Genomic DNA, 12,051 nt, shown 5'->3' on the forward strand with positions numbered 1-12,051 from the left:
GCTTTTGGTGCAATGGTAAATGGGCCCTACAATTGGTATCAGAGCCTGGTTTTGACTTGGTCATGGGTTCAAATCTCCCTGGTGCCATCCTGACCCATGTAAGCACCTGGTATGCACGTCAAGGGGGAGATTTTTTGGTGATGCGATGCACTCCCCTACCCACAGGTGGTTAATTATGTTGTGTTCCATGTTCACTAACAGTCATGGCTTTTGGTGCAATGGTAAATGGGCCCTACATCCTTTCCTCTTCTATTTCTTTCCAATTGAACCTCTTGCCACCAAATTTTTGCATGTCCTTTCAATTTGGCCTTTGCAAACTTAACCCTATTTGGATCCTTGATATCTTCATACTCAAAGTATTCTTCTAGTTCATTAATCCAGTCGATCAACTCATCTGGTTTCAGATTTTCTGAAAATACACCCACATCAATTGTAAGTATTTTCCCAAACTTAGTAGTGGCCCTAAAAAGCCTTTCCTCTACATGATTCAAAACTTCCCCATCAAATTCCCCTTCTAGTCCAATTTCTTCTTCTTCATTATTGTCCTCGCTTTCATCGCCTGCGACAACATTTGTTCCTCTACAAAGCTCCTCCTGCAATGCTTGTACCTGCCTTTGGAGGTCTCTAACCTCCTCAGGATTAATAGCTTTGGCCCTTCCACCATGCTCTCTTCATGGAGGCATCTTCTTAACTTGAACTGACAACCACACAGTCCTGGTGCAAATTGCCTCATAGTCGACGCTTTGTCTACACACTTAGGAAAACCAGCTCTGATACCACTTAATTGGGACACAACCCAAGCACATGATGGACACAACAGGAAAGGGAAATTTTATTAACTTTATAAATAAGCTAATACATTTAGTACAAATAAAATAGACGTCAAAACATGCCCTATGGGCTTACAATAGCATAAATCTAGAGATAATTTCTCCTTTCAGTACCTCCTCTCAAACTTCACTCCAAACTGCCTTTTACAATGCCAAAAATATTCTTAAATAGAGCTCGGACGGTTAAGGATTATGAATACATTCTAGAAACTGATAGTAGGCACCCACCGACCAAATAGAAGGCTCTAGAAGCTACATTAGAAGTCAGTGCAAAACTAGAAGAATCTAGAAATGGTAACTAAACTTTTGGGAGGCATAACTTTTGAACCGTAGCTCTAATTGACAAACTGTTTACATTTTTAGAAATCTCTCAAAGTGCTCTATAGACCTATGGACCAGCTTTGCTTGTCCCCCATTTTTTGGCCCTATTCAAGGTCATTTAATGCCCCTAACTTGACTTTGAAGCATTCTTAGGAGGTCTCCAGAAACTGAAAAACTATGATAACTTTCAAACCATGGGGCCTTTTGACTTGATTCTTTTTCTAGAATGCTCTAAATTATAATTACATTTATCCGGCCAATTTACACCTTGTAGTTTACCAAAATGATGGCTTAATTACATACTCCTATTTTTTTGGCATTTACACATATCCCAAGGTATTCAAATACTCTATCCTAGAACACTAATAGTGGAACTATGAGAGTTGGAACCTTTATTTGACCCAAATGGGTATCCAAAAATGAAAACACATGAAATAGAAATTAAGTCTAAGTAAATTTTTTTTGGGTGACACAGGATTGCCCTTATACCTCTGGATGCTTCTACATCAAAAATTTGCATGGTTAATGGAAAAAAAATTGAAAAGGAAATGAAAAAGAATCAAGCTTGTTTTGATATAATTCCAAGAAGACTGAGTTGTATCAATAGTAACTGAGTGCTAGAAAATAGTGTTAACTGAGCACTAGTAATTATTGACCAAGTACTAGAGGAAAATTTTGAATTTTTGAATGAGTATAAAGAGATTGTTACAAAAGATATACTTGATGGTTTACCTCCAATGAGAAGTATAAGTCATTGTATGGATTTGCTTCTTGGAGATAGTTTTCCAAACAAAGGACCATATAGATTGACACCTATAGAGAATGAAGGACTTAATAGACAAGTGCATGAATTGTTGTAGAAAGGTTTTATCAGAGAAATCTTGAGTCCATGTGATATACTTGCTATATTAGCACCTAAAAATAATGGAGAATGGAGAATATGTATTGATTCTAGAGCTAATAACAAGATCACAGTGAAATATAGGTTTCCTATACCAAGGATGGATGCCATAATAGATTGTTTAAGTAAAGCAAAGTATTTTTCCAAGATTGATTTGAAAAGTGGTTATCATCAGATCAAAATTAGAGAAGGTGATGAATGGAAGATTTCTTTCAAGACAAAAGATGGTTTGTATGAATGGTTGGTTATGCCTTTTAATTTGACCAATGCACCTTGTACTTTCATGAGTTTGATGAATGAAGTTCTAAAAATATTTTTGGGTAAGTTTGTGATTGTTTATTTGGATGACATTTTGATATTTATTAAGACTAAGGAAAAACATCTTGAGCATGTTAGACAAGTATTACAGAGATTGGAATAGGAGAAGTTGATGATTAATTTGAAGAAGTGTTCTTTCATGCAACAGGAGATTGTGTATTTAGGATTTGTAATTTTAGTTGATGGTTTGAAGATGGATCATGAGAAGGTAAAAGAAATTTTGGAATGGCCTACACCTAATAATGTGGGTGAGGTAAGATCATTTCATGGTTTAGCTAGTTTCTATAAGAAGTTCATATGAAATTTTAGTTCTATTTGTAATGCTATGACTAAGACAATGAGAGGAAATTAAAAGGAATTCAAGTGCACACATGGAGCTAATAACAGTTTTGAGACCTTGAAATAAAAGGTTGCTGAGTTACCCATATTGGCTTTGCCTAATTTCAATAAGGTATTCCAAGTTGAATGTGATGCAAGTGGTAGTACAATACGAGCTGTATTAAGTCAAGAATATAAACCTATTGCTTTCTTTAGTGAAAAGTTGAATGATGCTAAAAGTATTCTATGTATGATCAAGAGTTTATGCTATTGTTCAAGCCTTGAAGAAGTGGAGATATTATTTGATTCCTAAGGAGTTTGTGTTTTATACTAATCATAAAGCCTTACAATACTTGGAAAGTCAACATAAATTGAATTAAAGACATATGAAGTGGATTGAGTACTTGTAGAGTTTCACATTTGTTATCAAGCACAAGAGTGGAGTTACTAATAGAGTTTCTAATGCATTGAATAGAAGATGTTCCTTATTAACTGAAATGAAGATTGAAGTTCTTATTTTTCATGACATGAAAGAGTTGTATGATCTTGACCCTTATTTTTTTGAGGCATGGAGAGAGTGCAGAACACCAAATCTAATAGATCACATAAGTAAGTATGATGAATATTTCATTCAAGAAGGCATGTTGTTCAAATGAATTCAGTTGTGTATCCCTAGAATTTGTATGAGAATTAATTTGATTAAGGAAAAGAATAGTGATGGATTGGCTAGATATTTTGGAATTGACAAGACATTGAGTTTGCTGAAGGATTAGTATTATTGGCCACAAATGTATAAGGATGTTTAGAAATTTGTAAAGAGTTGTGAAAATTTTCAAGTTGCTAAAGGATTAAGTCAAAAAAATTGTTTGTATATGCATATTACTATTCCTAAGAAGCCTTGGAGTGACATTAGCATAGATTTTGTTCTTGGATTGCATAAGACAATGAAGGGGTATGATTCTATATTTGTTGTAGTGGATAGATTTTTTAAGAAGCCTCATTTCATACCATGTAAGAAGACATCATATGTTGAGCATGTTAAAATTTCTTTAAAGAGATTATAAGATTGCATGGATTACCAAGAAGTATTATTTCTAACAAAGATAGAAAGTTTTTTGGTTATTTTTGGAAGACTTTGTGGAAGAAGATCGGTACTAAGTTGAAGTGTAGTTCTATGTTCCATCCACAAAAAGATGAATAGATAGAGGCCATGAATAAAAGTTTGGGTAATTTGTTGAGATGTTTGGTGGGATATAAGCCAAGTAATTGGGAACTAGTGTTGGTACAAGTTGAGTTTATATATAATAATTCTATGAATAAGTGTATAAGGAAAACATCTTTTGAGATTATTACTGGAATGCAGCATAGAGGTATATCAAATTTGAGAGATATTGTTAGTGAAGAAAAGGGAAGTGCTGTAGGGGAAGAATTTGTAGATTTTATGGAGTCTTTTCATAAGAAATTGAAGTTGAGGTTGGAACAAAGTAATCAAAATATACAAAAAATGCTGATAAATCTAGAGGAAATCATGATTTTGAAGTTAGTGATGAGATGATGGTTCATTGAAGAAAGGAAGATTTCTTGTTAGAACACACAGTAAGATAAAGATGAAGAAGTTTGAACCTTGTAAGGTCTTGAAGAAGTTTGAGAGTAGTAATGCTTACAAAGTTGAGTTACTTGATGACATGGATATATCTCCTATATTCAATGTTGCTGATTTATATAGGTATCTGTAGCTAGATGATGAAGTTATTGTATTAGATGATTATCCTAAGAAGCATATTGAAGAAGTTGAAAGGATATTGGATCAAAGAGTTGGTAAGAGTATAAGAGGATAACATTACTATGAGTATTTGGTGAAATGGAAGAATAGACCGGTTGAAGATGCTTCATGGATTTCTCAATCTAAGTTAGATTTAGCTTAGGGTGTGACATCTCAATGATTTAGGAGAATTATTTCTTCCAAATTTGGTTGTCATGTATTCCTGTACTTTTTTTCTTTCTACTAGTTACTACCGAGTTTCAATTGCTACCAAGTTATCCTTCATTTTCCAAGTTCCTAGTGAGTGCTAAGTGTTAAGTGCATGATGAGATTCCTAGTTAATGCCAAGTTCATAGTTTCTCTTGAGTGTTCTTTGGTTACCGAGTCACCTTTTGGTTGCTGAATTTGTGTGGTTACCAAGTGATCTTTGGTTGCTAAGTTTGCATGATTTCTAAGTTCATGTGGATGTTGAGCATCACTATTTCATGGAGCCTTCATTTATTGAGTTGTTTGTGTCTAGTTCCAATTTGGGCTGACTTTGCACGTATTTAATTTTGATATTTGTAGTTAACATTTGATGTGAGTTGACTTGTGGCTATGCATGCATTTAATGTAAGATCTTCTTACTAACCTATTGCTGGTAGCAACTAGGCTAGATGATAGAATCATCCAATAAAAATAATTCATGGAAGATGTTGAATTCCTTAAATTTTTTGAGATTAAAAGTTTCCTCTACAAAGTGAAGCAAAGTGAACTAGCCCTAAAGCTTAAACTAGGAGAAACTAAAGAGAAAATACAAGAACTTGTGGAGAAGCTTCATGCCTATGACCTAGAGAGTGAGGTGATGACTCATGTAGAGGTAAGAGACTTAGTCAAAAGAAGTGGCATGTTCTTAGTACTAGGATGGGATTTGGAACAAGCTTTTATGCTTCACCAAATAAGGAGGCAAGAGAACTCCATCTCTGATGAGGCTTTTAGAGTGGGTGGTTTACAAAGGGGATTAGGCTTCAACATCAATTCAAAATCTCCTGAAACTAATAACCCAAACTTGATGGATGTGTAGAACACAATTGAAGGTAATATGATAGTATGGACTTTGTAAAGTGCATCTAGTGTGGAAATCTCGAAGGCCATGAAGCATTTCTCCTTCATGAATGAAGCCAAGGTAGAAGAGATAGAGACAGAATTGGCAAGAATATTTCATGATTACGTATTTGTGAAAAAGATCTATAAAGAATAACTCAGAAAGTGTTTTCTACAAGAAAAAGGTAGAGGATTTGGAGGCCAAAGCTTAGGGGCTATAGGATGAAGTTGAAACCTTGAGGGAGAAACTAGATAATGTAGACAAAAATAAGGTATAGGCCAACACTGAGCAAAGAAAAAGGATTATACAAGAAACAACTACTCAAATTATGGAGCTAGAACAAGAGGAAGCTGAGCCAAGAAGGATGAGAATTTATTCTCAATCTACACAATAAGGTGGTGAAGTGAGGATAAGTATATTGATAGGTATGATAGGCCACAGAGTAGAGACTCTAAATAAAATTTCTCAATAGGCTCATGCCCTTTATGTTTATTTAAAAGATGCTAAGAATGTTTGTAATGAAACACTTGCATGGCTATCACCCACTTTTAATGTATGGGGGCCATATATATAGTTCTTAGAGAGGATAATAATGTTAATGGAAAAAAGCTAGATTTTCCAAATAAGATCATCACAATTAAACAAGGCCTAGAAATAGTAAAAGAATTAATAGGCTTCTTTACTAGTAAATTAAAAATGATACAAGGTAGGATGAAAATCTTGTCACAACTGATTGAGCCTTGTATCCTAACAATTTTGGATGTTGACACTAAACTGAAAGACTAGCAAGAATGTCTAGATTCTTTTAGTTCAATACTAACACAAGAAGGAACAACATCAATTTTTGAGGATGAAAGTGATGTGCCCTTTAATAATTTAATTGACTCATTGTTTAAAGTTTAAGTAGACTTAAAATTTTTTTTAATAGAATCAAAGACAATTACAAATGCTAGATGGAATAAAGCAATAAGAGACTTAGATAAAGTTAGAGGCACTAAGTGGCCCACCAAAAGGGAAATATATGTATGGGAGTTAGTTATAGAAATCAAGGGTCTACCAGTAGGGAGCTGTTAAAGAACTACAACAAGATAGTATAAGAGACAAAATGAAGAAAAAGGAAAGGAAAGTGATAGATAGTTAGAATACAAACAAATTTATGTTGAAGACACCTATATAAATTACCACATACTAGTTATAGAACCATTTCCCTAATTTTGTCTAAATACAAAGAATGTTTTGTAAAATAGGAATATCAAAAAGTATCTTTGTATGTACTTTCAAATTGGATTTTGACATGTGTTCTCCCATTTGAAGCTTGTTTCAATCCTTTCTTATAAAAGGATTTGCAAGATGTGGAGTGAGGGTCCTGTTGGTTGTTTTTTAGACTACTAGGTACCTTAAACCCAATACCAAAAAACATAAGACAAAACAAGCCTAAGGATTAGCCAAATCCTATATTTTGTATGATTAGTCTTAGCTTCTGGACCAAATTCAATAGAGTATACGGATACTCCTTTCACTTTAGGCTCTGTAGGGCCAAGGTGCGAAAACCTTAGGGATTTATCTAAATTTTTTTATGACACTCTTCTCTTCATGATTATCCCCTATAGTAGAAAATGGTCATAATATTCTTCTTAGATTTATAATAAACTTCTTGATTATAATGACTATTTATAATCAATAGGAAAGCAATTACAAATAAGGGCTAACCAACAACTTTAGCTCTTGATTACTTGAAATGGAAAATTGGTTATGATTGATGTATATATCTTGTAATTATAGAAACCATCAACTTGAAATTGAAATTAAGTGATCAAAGCCTTATCCATTGTTATATAGAGTCAACAATACAAATCTTAGATCTATTTAGCTGACTTGCAATTAAATTTGTCAACAGTGAACTCTGGACTTCATTCTTATCATATCTCTCTCATATACCCAAAACCCTACCTTGTATTGAAAGAAATTACTTAATTCCTTGAACTAGATAAAATCAATAAGAGGTATACAATAAATCTAAATTGCATTAAACTAAAAGAATATTGCTCATTTCAATCTCAAAATCATAGATATGCAAGGAAGGAGACAAAATTCAGATACACAAATATACAAAAATTCTCTTTTCTATTAATTTTCTTTGAGAATATATATAACACTAGAAATAGACTCACAATATAACTCAGAACTTGGTAGTTTGATCATTCATATTCATTACTCTCTCAAGTTCACAAGTTTTAACACATTTATATATTCACAAAAGATTGGATGGATTTTAAATATAACATAAACTAAAAAATATATAGACTTTGGACCTCAACTCCACATCTTGGAAATACTTACATAGAATTACAAAAAGCTACAAATGGGAGAAGGATGAATGCCATTAACTTAATGAAAAAGATAAAGGAAATACATAAACAAAAAGATAATAAAAAACACTCTCCTATGCTTTATCCAAAATTAGGAGAGTAGTTGAAAGTTAGCAAGTGACACTTTACTGCAACAAATTATCTTTACTCCACTTTGTCTTCTTCTTCAATCCACTACCTAAAAAGTTTCAAAGTTTGATAAGCCTATTTAAAATATATTTATTCTTCGGATAAAGTGACCAATGTATTTGGTCTTATCCTTTAATCTCTCATTTTCCTTTAACCTTTATAATGTTTTAGCTGCTTCCCTTTAGTAGGCCTTTATTTTTGCCACTGCTTCCCATACATAAATCTCTCTCTTTTTGGGCTATTCTATAGTTTTAACCTCTTGTAGGTCCTTAGTGGCTTTAGTCCACTTGGCATCTATTATGGCCTTAGATTCCATTATGAATCTGGTCAAATCCATTTCTACTTTGAATAGGGAGTCAATCGGATTATGGAAAGGAGCATCACTGATATCTTCAAAAATAACCACTATGGCCTCTTGAGTCAATATTGTGCCAAATGTAATAGACCAATTATCCCATTCCTTCACCACATTACTATCATCCATAATTAGTGGCATGTAGGGCTCAATTCCCTGAGATAAAACTTTTAGTTTACATTGTATAATCTATAATTTCCCTGCGAAGAAACCAATTAACTCTTTAACTATTTCTAAGCTCTCCTTTATTGTGATTATTTTATCAGGAAAATTCAGATTTTTAGCCATCATCATAATAAGCCTCTCTAAAAACTAAATATATGGCCCCCATAGATTGAATGTAGGTGATAGCCATGAGAGTGCTTCATAACACAATTGCTCAACACTTTGTAAAGAAACATATAATGTATGGGCTTATTGAAAGGTGTTCCTCAAAATTTCACCTCTATGGCCAACCACACACTTAAGGAAAAATGTCCTTACCTCATCTCCTTGTTGAGTTGGTGGAGCATAAATGCTCATTTTGCTGGGTTCTACTATATCTTTTGCCTCCAACTCATTTGTTTGTGTTGGGGCTTCAGTTGTGTCCTTAGTTGGCTACTCTTGATTGTCCTATTCTTGGCTCCACTCTATAGTAACCACTTGCTCTACATTTAAAAGATGCTTTCTAAGGGATGCAACTTCAATTTCTAGTACTTGGACCTTAGCCTCAAGCTCTTCAACCTTTTCTTTGTAGACATGGATTTTCTTGAGATCATCCTCATAGAGCTTCCTCACATTTATATAATCATGCATAGACTTGGCAAGCCTTGTCTCTATATCTTCTACCTTGGCTTCATTCATGAAAGAAATTTTTTTTTCAACCTTTAATATTTCTGTATGTGAAGTGCCCCTTAAAGTCCACACAACCGTGTTGCACTATTTTGTGCTCTACAAATCCATCAATTTAGTCTTATTTGAGGTAGGGGCCATGGTCCAAACTACTAGAGACTTGGTGTCAATGTTGAACCATGTTCCTCTTTGTAATCCATCAGCAACATAAACCTCATAGGAGATGGCATTTTCTTGTCTCCTAATTTGATTAATCATAAATGCTTCCCCTAAATCCCAACTAGGTACCATCAACATCCCACTTCTCTATACAAGGTCCCTTGCCTCCTCCAAAGTTATAACTTCACTCCCAAGACCATAGGCTTGTAAATTCTCAACCAATTCTAATTTTTTCTCATTTGATACTCCTAGTTTCATATTTAATACCAACTCACTCTATATTACCTTATACAAAAAGCTCTTGAAATCAACTAATTTGATGAATTCATCATCTTCCATAAATTGTTAGGCTCAGATGATCCTATTATTTAGCCTTGCCACTACTGGCTCTAGGTCGATGAGTGTAATCTTAGTTGTCTTGACCCTATCTTGCATATAAAATTTCCTTAAATAAGAAGAGTACTAATTCTTACTAGGTAGAATTTGTGGTGTTCTTTATTTTAATTTTTTAGGGATATGGATAATCTTTGGTCTCTTATTTCCCTTAGTGACCCATTATGCCTTAGTGGGTTCATCTTCCTCTATCTCTGGAACTAGATTAGGCTTAGGGATGTTAGGACACACCATCTCCCCTTCTCCTATGGGTCCGTCTGGTGTTTGGGCCATGATTTTAGCATGGTCAATGACCATCTTCCTAATCCTATGAGGATAAGGGATATCCAATATATATAATCCCTCAAAATTGGGATCTACTCTCTTCATTTCCTTTCTACCCTCAAAAAATCATCAACTTTGGACAATTTATCTATTTCCCCCCCCTCTACAATAATATTAGGAATAACATCCCTATGGGGTAACTCCTTGGTACTTGGGAATGCATAATTCCTAATTTCTTTGAGGGTAGTCCTCATCCAATTATCAGGGTCATAGATCCTATATTGTGCTATTGACAATTGTAATGGTGGAGGAAAGATTAAATATGATCTAGGGATTCTTTTCCAATTGAAAAGTCTCCCATCTTAAAACATTTACATAGAAAAGTGACCCTACCCTAAGTATTCTCTGTTTACCATAAGTAGTTGCCACATGAATTCAATAATATGAAACCTAGGAGGAAAGAATTTTGGTAATATGTGGGATGGTTGGGTACAACCATATAATCTCATCAGGGAAAAATCTAGGAATAAGAAAATATCCCCCAATTATGATCTAATCTCTTACCCTCAGTGAGCAGGGCTAGTCTCAAAAGACTCTTCAGGATATCAGGTGCTCAAAAGTAACCTAGATATAGCATTTTCATTATAACAACACTAAAATTATTGAAAATGGAGATATAATTAGAATAGTGATAAGAGGTGTCCCACACCCATGTCCATAATTGAACTAAAAACTCTCTGTTAGCATCAGAGGTGTGATCAATGAAATGTGAACTAAAATATCCCACATTCTTGTATAGGATCAGATGCATCAACAATGAGTAATGAAGGAAAAGTAAATTCTTCATTTCTCTAGTTTGGGCCAGCCAATATTCTCCTTCATCTTTTCTAGAATGAACTTAACATAATCATATTCTCCACCATAGGAGGAGTCCTGCACATTGTAGGCATACTTTTAGTACCCCTATTTCAAAACTTCAATTATTTGGTTGTCCCGGTCGATTTTCTCATAAGTTTCCTAAACTTTCTTTAAACATGATGTTGTAAAAGATGAAGATCATAATCTTGAGATGTAGATGTAAAAGTTTTATGCCTCAGATTCAAAAGTTCAAATGTCAGAGTTCAAATCTAGATCTATATCTATAGATTCAAGCATGCAAAAATAAGATTTGGAATTGCAGAATTAGGATTGGAATGCATATTTGGAATTGGAATTAGAAGATTAGAAAGATTCGCAAGAAGATGAGAGAAATAATGGTATGTGAAGCTATATCATGTGATCTAAAAGAGCTTATGCAAAATTTTATAGTAGACGTGATTGGGAAAGAAATTGAGAAGGCTACTTCATCCATTTACCCTTTATGAAATGAATTCATCAGCAAAGTCAAAATCTTGAAAGCTCCAAAATTTGACCTTGGAAAGCTTATGGAGAGACATGGAGATTATTCGGAGGAGATTGGTGTCATTAGAGGGAAATGTTCTATCACCTCCTTCTCTAGTAGACCTTGTGTCATATCTAGCCAATCCAGTGCCACCTATAGTTAGAAAGTTTGAGGGCAATGTTGATGACATCAATCAAAGAAATAATAATAGTATTGGCTATCAAATTTTTCATATCAAGATGTCTCCATCTGCTGATCAAATTTCTTGTGAAAACACCGAGGAGAGGAGACCTAGATTTGAGTCATGCCAATATGATAGTCCTAAAAGGACAGTTGCAATAGCTATTTCATCTTCATGATTTTAGTGTCGAGCAGGGCTTAATCGATACACTACCTCTATTCCTATAAAAGGCTATGATAGAAGTAAAGGATTATGAATTATTTTATCTACATTTCCCTGCATAGAACATCCCCAGTGAAAATGAATTAAAGATAGTTGCCAAGAAAGTAATGGTAATGCCCGATATCCTTCTAAGCAAGGCAAAATGGCAGAGTAAATTGTTAAAAATGGATGTACTCGAGCTCGGTGACTTTGGGTCTATCAGTTGGAAATTGGAGGAGCACAAGTTTAATCAT

The sequence above is a fragment of the Cupressus sempervirens genome, chromosome 4 (assembly GCF_028749045.1).
Source record: "Cupressus sempervirens isolate cs-2001-9-10 chromosome 4, ASM2874904v1, whole genome shotgun sequence".
Classification (NCBI taxonomy): Eukaryota; Viridiplantae; Streptophyta; class Pinopsida; order Cupressales; family Cupressaceae; genus Cupressus; species Cupressus sempervirens.